This window comes from Leguminivora glycinivorella, chromosome 14 (genome assembly GCF_023078275.1).
Source record: "Leguminivora glycinivorella isolate SPB_JAAS2020 chromosome 14, LegGlyc_1.1, whole genome shotgun sequence".
Classification (NCBI taxonomy): Eukaryota; Metazoa; Arthropoda; class Insecta; order Lepidoptera; family Tortricidae; genus Leguminivora; species Leguminivora glycinivorella.
Window position 1 is genome coordinate 1,142,248 of NC_062984.1, and position 7,767 is coordinate 1,150,014.

Here is a 7,767-nt window from a genome sequence, read left to right on the forward strand (position 1 = left end):
CTATTGTAGCAGCGTGGGGCAGTGCCACATTCTCAAATGTGTATGAATCATCTTGAAATTATACCGAAAATGTATTTGTTGCGTGTTATGCTTGCTCTAAACCGCCAACTAAAATGTCGTAACTAGAATCAAAGGTTTATTACCACTGAAGGTTTCGTAAATGGCAGTGTACTTATAGTGACAAAAGTTGAACAGAGATAGCAGATGAATTGGTATGAAATAGTACATTACGATACAAGTGCGTAAAAAAGGAAGTTCGAAACGAGTGGCGATAAATTAAAACACGACCGAAGGGAGTGTTTTAAATCGACACGAGTTACGAATTTCCTTTTCGCACGTGTTTCGGACGACGTTTTTCAGTACAGATGCCTAACTTTCGACCTGACATATAATGAACCACTTCTCACACTAGTGCGTAAAAAAAACACCATCTGTACTGAAAATTATTAGTTATTTGTTATACAAGGGGCAAAGTTGTATTTCAACGCCGAGTGTGTAATTGAAAAACGAGCAAGTGAAAGGATTCTATAGTTGAACCACGAGCGAAGCGAGTGGTTCGAGAATAGAATCCTGAACTTGGCGAGTTTTTCAACACACGAGAAGTAAAATACAGTTGCACCCGTGTGTAACACAAAACTTTTCCCCTCACTATTAGCTATTAGCGAGGAAATTCCAACGCAAAAAAACGCGTTTATCACTGCTTCCTGTAGTTCCACAGGTGGTAAATCATCTTCATCGCTAAATTCATCCACTTTTATCAATTTTAAAGCAGAAAGTTTGACTATATTCAAGGTCAAATTACTTTATCCACTAGTGGATAAAATACGTTTTTACCCGCTGGTATTAAAGGACAAAACACGTGTTTCCGGGCTAGTGAGGGGAAAAATAATTTAACAGGGTTCATGCCCTGGATAAAGTTACCATTAAAACATCTGGGATTTTTCCCATCTCTTAACAACGGACTAAAAGTGTCATTAGTCTGATTTTGTGTGTCAAGTGAGTCATGTCAACAGACTAAATCAACAAATCACTCTATAGGTAATCCACGATAAGTTTGCAACGATTTTCAAAGCCTCGCCAGTGCAGATGTTATTTTAAACGTCAAACTTTGATGAAATTATGACGTTTACTTAACCATTACAGAGGTGGGGCTGCAGACTTATCTTGGGCGGACTCTAGACAAGCTGGCCGCATTGCCCCTTTGGATAGCGATGTTGAATTCCCTGAGCAAAGTTTCTAGACATTTTTCTATTAGTTATCCTTGTAAGGCCCACTTGCACCAATCACTTAACTCAGGGTTACAGAGCTGTCATCTGTCAAATTACATATAAAATGGTGGGTTAACCCTCCATTTTCGTTGGTGCAAATGGCCCTAAGGGAAGTTCGAAGTAGGCCCCAAAACCGGGTTTCAAACTCCCAACCCCCAAATGCTGCATTGAATTGATATTGCATCACTGTTTAGTTTCATTTTCAGAATAAACGTCAAGGGACGCGGGTGGACATTATTTTTGATTTACCGCCCGCTATTTTCATGAACGTAAAGCAATCTTTGCGAGCTCGTTGGCTCCGCTGTGATAAACATTTCCGATGATGCTCAAATAAAAGTAGCTTCTTCTTTTTCATCTAGGAGAGTAGATTTAGGTCAACTGCAGTAGTTCAGAAACCCGGCCAAGAGCGTGTCGGGCCACGCTCAGTGTAGGGTTCCGTAGATTCCCGTGGTTTTTTCAAAAACTGTTCAACCTATCAACATCAAAATATTTTTCCTAGAAAGTCTTTATAAAGTTCTATTTTTGTGATTTTTTCATATTTTTTTAAATTATGGTTCAAAAGTTAGAGAAGGACACATTTCTTTTTTACTTTTGGAGCGGTTATTTCGAAAACATTAACAACATCAAAAAATGATTTTCGTAAACCCCTATTCATTTTTAAATACCTACCAACAATATATCAAACGTGAGAGTTGCAATGAAAAAATACACTCCCCACTTTACGTGTAGGGGGGTACCCTAAAAAAAACATTTTTTTCCACTTTTTATTTTACCACTTTGTCGTCGTTACCAATTTGGTACCAATATGTAACATATTGGTACCAAATTTACCAACCAATATGTAACATATTGGTACCAAATTTCAGCTTTCTAGTGCTAAGTGCGTTTTCACATTATCCGATCCGATATCGGATGTCGGAAGGATTTCAATAGTAAAAATCAAAGATGGCGGCTTAAATGTATAGGATATCGGTCCTACATCCGATATCGGATCGGATAATGTGAAAACGCACTAACGGTCACTGAGATTATCCGCGGACGGACGGACGGTCAGACATGGCGAAACTATAAGGATTCCTAGTTGACTACGGATCTCTAAAAAAGAACGAATCGAGTGCTCACTCCATACAATTTTATTATGCAATAGTACATCGCGCTACAAGTGCACACAAGAGGAAATTCGAAACGACAGGAGATAAATCCGCACGAGTTACGAATTCCCTTCGCTCTTCGCACGTGTATCGTACGTCCAATTGTAGGTACTGTAAACATTATTATTTCATAGTCAATAGTGGGTGCGTCCCACGAGATATAACGTTAATATATATCATTTCATGTTACTAACGTTCAGCAGCAATAATGAACGTTAGATATAACACCAACATCAATACTTTTGTAAGAAATAACGCTGAATTGCCATAATATTAGTTTTACATAACGTTTTTTAATATAACGTTTACGTTACTTAATTTCAGTTTATATACCATACACTACGTATACCGTTCACCATGCATAACATTTCTTAATATAATGTTTAAATTAGCTAATTTCAGTTTATATACCATACACTAAGTATACCGTCCACCATAAATAACATTACTTAATATAACGATTATATTAGCTTAATATCAGTTTATATATACCATACCGTTCTCCATATATAACATTTAACTGTTGCTAAGGAAGTAGGTTTAGGTTAGGTTAGAACTGCGACCCCCACACAAAACTGTTGCTAAGAAAGTAGGTTTAGGTTAGGTTAGAACTGCGACCGCCACACAAAACTGTTGCTAAGAAAGTAGGTTTAGGTTAGGTTAGAACTGCGACCCCCACACAAAACTGTTGCTAAGAAAGTAGGTTTAGGTTAGGTTAGAACTGCGACCCCCATACAAAACTGTTGCTAAGAAAGTAGGTTTAGGTTAGGTTAGAACTGCGACCCCCACACAAAACTGTTGCTAAGAAAGTAGGTTTAGGTTAGGTTAGAACTGCGACCCCCATACAAAACTGTTGCTAAGAGAGTAGGTTTAGGTTAGGTTAGAACTGCGACCCCCACACAAAACTGTTGCTAAGAAAGTAGGTTTAGGTTAGGTTAGAACTGCGACCCCCACACAAAACTGTTGCTAAGAAAGTAGGTTTACGTTAGGTTAGAACTGCGACCCCCATACAAAACTGTTGCTAAGAGAGTAGGTTTAGGTTAGGTTAGAACTGCGACCCCCACACAAAACTGTTGCTAAGAAAGTAGGTTTAGGTGAGGTTAGAACTGCGACCCCCCACACAAAACTGTTGCTAAGAAAGTAGGTTTAGGTTAGGTTAGAACTGCGACCCCCATACAAAACTGTTGCTAAGAGAGTAGGTTTAGGTTAGGTTAGAACTGCGACCCCCACATAAAACTGTTGCTAAGAGAGTAGGTTTAGGTTAGGTTAGAACTGCGACCCCCACACAAAACTGTTGCTAAGAAAGTAGGTTTAGGTTAGGTTAGAACTGCGACCCCCATACAAAACTGTTGCTAAGAAAGTGGGTTAGGTTAGGTTATTATGCATTTAAAATCTTACACACAGAATGAACATTACGCCTTTTGATGTTAGATTAATTGAAAAATATATGTTATTAATATTAGGTATCCCAAACGTTATAAACATAGATCTTAGATATTATGAACATTACACCTTTTGATGTTAGAATAATTGATTAATATATGTTATAAATATTAGGTATCCTTAATACTCGTACATTAATCTTTATACACCGTGTTTCACTTAACACTAAAAACTTGAAAACAGTTTGTTCAGAATCGAGAGTAGAATCGATTGAGCTATATCTTGATGGGGGTAATATTTTTATTTAAATTAGTATTATTAGTTATTTTTTACGTGCCCATTCTATTGTACTCGTAATACAACATTGTGTATATCGCATTGCTAGAGGTTGTTTGTTTACCTTTTTTCAGTATTTAGGGGTATTAATACTGGCCGGTTACTTGGACGATTATTTTTTCCGCTAGTACTAGTTTGACGTTGTTTGTCAGTTTAATCTTAATGTTTATCATAAGTCATAACAAATTGAACTCGTACCTAATTACAACCTTGTCATTTTGAATATTGAGTTTATTTGCTTACTGCGATTACCTGTCCAATTTGAAGTTTACTGTGACAAAGCTTTAAAGTGTTTTACAGTGACATCTTAGCTGTCTATTGGTAAACCTTATGTCGTTGCAGTAACGTACACAAATAAATAGTCTTATGGTTTATAATGGTAGTTAGCAATTATTTCATTGAGTGTAGAGCTAAAAGTCAAGTAGAGCTGTACAGAAAATTAAAAATTCAATTAAAAAAAAAGTAACGATCAGATTAAAAGATGAATACTCTAGATGAGTTTAAAAAAATAAAAATCAGTTGGGGTGTCTGAGGTTTTGAGTGATACCGGAAACACCGTGTATACACTGATATTATAGAGAATAAACATTATTCACTTCGAAATTAGATGATTTGCTATTATCGATTTTGAGCATTATAACCAGTGAACGTTATGCTGAACAAGCTTATGCAAAGTGAGCGTATATTTTATAAGTAATATACGATACGTTCTTATATCTCGTATTACTTACCCGTCAATAGTTATCATCGAGTAACGATATCATTAGTAGGTATACCGCTAAAGAAAATCTAAAGTATTTTCATAGTCAATATTTAGCATAGAGTAGCAATATCAACAGAAGGTACCTACTGTTAGAGAAAATATAAAGTATAAAAATAATACAAATAACTACCATAAGTCATAAAATATATTTCATTCTTTAACGAGAATATATGAATATCACATCGTTATCTAGGATAACAGTTATTCTTATTCTAGTTCCTAAATAAAGAAATGACGCTTTCCACAAGGACTTTCGTTCATTGACCTGCCTGTTGCTATCTCTGTTGCACAGCGGCAGCGATATGAAAAGCAGGTAAGCGATGGGCTATTGGCGATGGAAACTAATAAAAGAACAAACGATAATCGAGGGAGCAAGTTATTTCATCGCTCGGCGACGAACTATAACTCGCTCGCGCCATCATCGCGTCTCTTTTATTTACACGGGAGCGACTATCTTTTGTTACTTTCTATCGCCGATAGTTCACTGCTCACTCCTTTTGGTGAGACCAGTGCCTCATGCAGGTTCGATAAGCGTTTCTGTGCGGATGACACGAGAGGCGTGTCATTTTAATATGACCAAAGTTATAACTAGGGAATAAATCAAATTATTTTATTGAATATTTTTTGATTTGCTCTTTTCTCAAGTAGTCACACTACTATATATAAATTATAAATTGAAATAGATATCATACACGAAAGAAAATCGACAAGGCTCACTGGTGACCGAGCTGCGAATCGAACCCGGGTCTTCAGCTTACGCGGCTAACGTCTTTACCACTAGACCACCCGCCCGCGATAGGCGTTATTGTTTTTTCTTTCGTGTATGATATCTATTTCAATTTATAATGACAAAAGTTGTTCGCCACAGCGTAAAGTTTTCGAAAATGGAACACGCAACGAATCGGTGGAGACGGGTCAATGTCCGAGAATCCTGGTGAAACCGTCTTGTCTTTAACAAATACATTGGGAATGTCGATGTTAATATTACTGAGGTCTTGATACTTTGAATATTATTTATATTCGGTATAAGCCATAGAGGAATGAGTAAGGGAAGAGTTGGAACGCCATACATCAGTAAATGCGGGTTATTTGTCATAGTGTTGTGTTCCTGCCGGTGAGTAAGGCTGCCAGAGCTCAACGAGGGTGCGATGTGCTGATGACGGGAGGACTTACGGAACTAACTAGTTCCGTCTATTGTCCTTTGAGTCGTCGGCAACCCGAACCCTCCTTAGAACTTGTACACTCCTTTTTGCTGTGTACCTACTTAACACAGCAAAAGGGAATGTACAAGTTTCTAATGGGGTGGCAACGCGCATGTGACACTGATTGAGTTGAAGGCGTCCATGGGTTGCGGTGACCGCTTTACATCAGGCGGGCCGTATGCTTGTTTGCCACCGACGTAGTATAAAAAAATGCATTGTTAAGTGACATCTAGCTACAATCACGCGTCAACTAGCGTAAATTATCAGTATTGCTACTCGTCAATAGATGTCGCGAAGAACGAAATGTCTAATGCAATTTTTTTGGCAGACGAGACACAGTTGCCACCTAGTATCGAGTAGTGGTACTGATAATTCACTTAACTATGCCTGTAGAAATAACCTGCATTTACTGATGTATAGAGTTACAACTCTAACTTATCCCTCTATTCTATGGTATAAGATAAACAGTCAAGTACATTTCTTACGCATTAGTTGTTAGTTTAACATGTCTTTATACCGGGTGCCCGGTAATTAATGGACAACCTTTTAACCACCAAGAGGGCACATTATACTGGTCCAGAAAATCGACTTTAAGGTTTAGTAAAAGTCGCATGGTTTTCGAGATTTTCACACTTTTTAAAATTTCAATGGGTATTAATGGACAACCTTTTAACCACCAAGAGGGCACCTATACTGGTCCAGAAAATCGACTTTAAGGTTTAGTAAAAGTCGCATGGTTTTCGAGATTTTCACACTTTTTAAAATTTTAGGTAGTATTAAAATTTTAAAAAGTGTGAAAATCTCGAAAACCAGGCGACAGGCCTTTTAACCACCAAGAGGGCACCTTATACTGGTCCAGAAAATCGACATTAAGGTTTAGTAAAAGTCGCCTGGTTTTCGAGATTTTCACACTTTTTAAAATTTTAATACTACCTAAAATTTTAAAAAGTGAAAATCTCGAAAACCATGCGACTTTTACTAAACCTTAAAGTCGATTTTCTGGACCAGTATAAGGTGCCCTCTTGGTGGTTAAAAGGTTGTCCATTAATTACCGGGCACCCGGTATAAAGGGGTAAGGGATATAAAAATAGTCAAGAATTGCAATAATGGTCAATCTCTCATTTGTAGCTTGTAGGAAGGATTATTATGCGAACAAGGACTTTTCTGCCAGAAAAGTGTAGATACATACCTATACATTATACATATTGAAACATAAAGGAACTATTATAGTGGAGAGGACCTAGGCTTGTACGCACACAAGTATGAGGATTCTGCTTTTGTCCCATCGAGAGGAAACGACATCTCTGTGTTAACTATACTGGATACAAAAATATTTAAACTAATACTATAAAAAATACATTTAATGTGGTTATTTAAATCGATTATCTATTTCACTGTACAGTGCAATCTCGATAATCCGGCACTATTGCTGACACGGTGCCGAATTAGTGGAAAATTCGGATTACTGGAAATTAGAGCCATTCTCTATATATCATCATTTATGTATGTCGTATAAAGACTGTGCTGAAATAATAAGTTCAAAAAATATTTGACCATTATCTGGTTTTTAACCCCCGACGCAAAAACGACGGGGTGTTATAAATTTGACGTGCCTGTCTGTCTGTCTGTGTGTGTGTGTGTGTGTGTGTGTGTGTGTGTGTGTG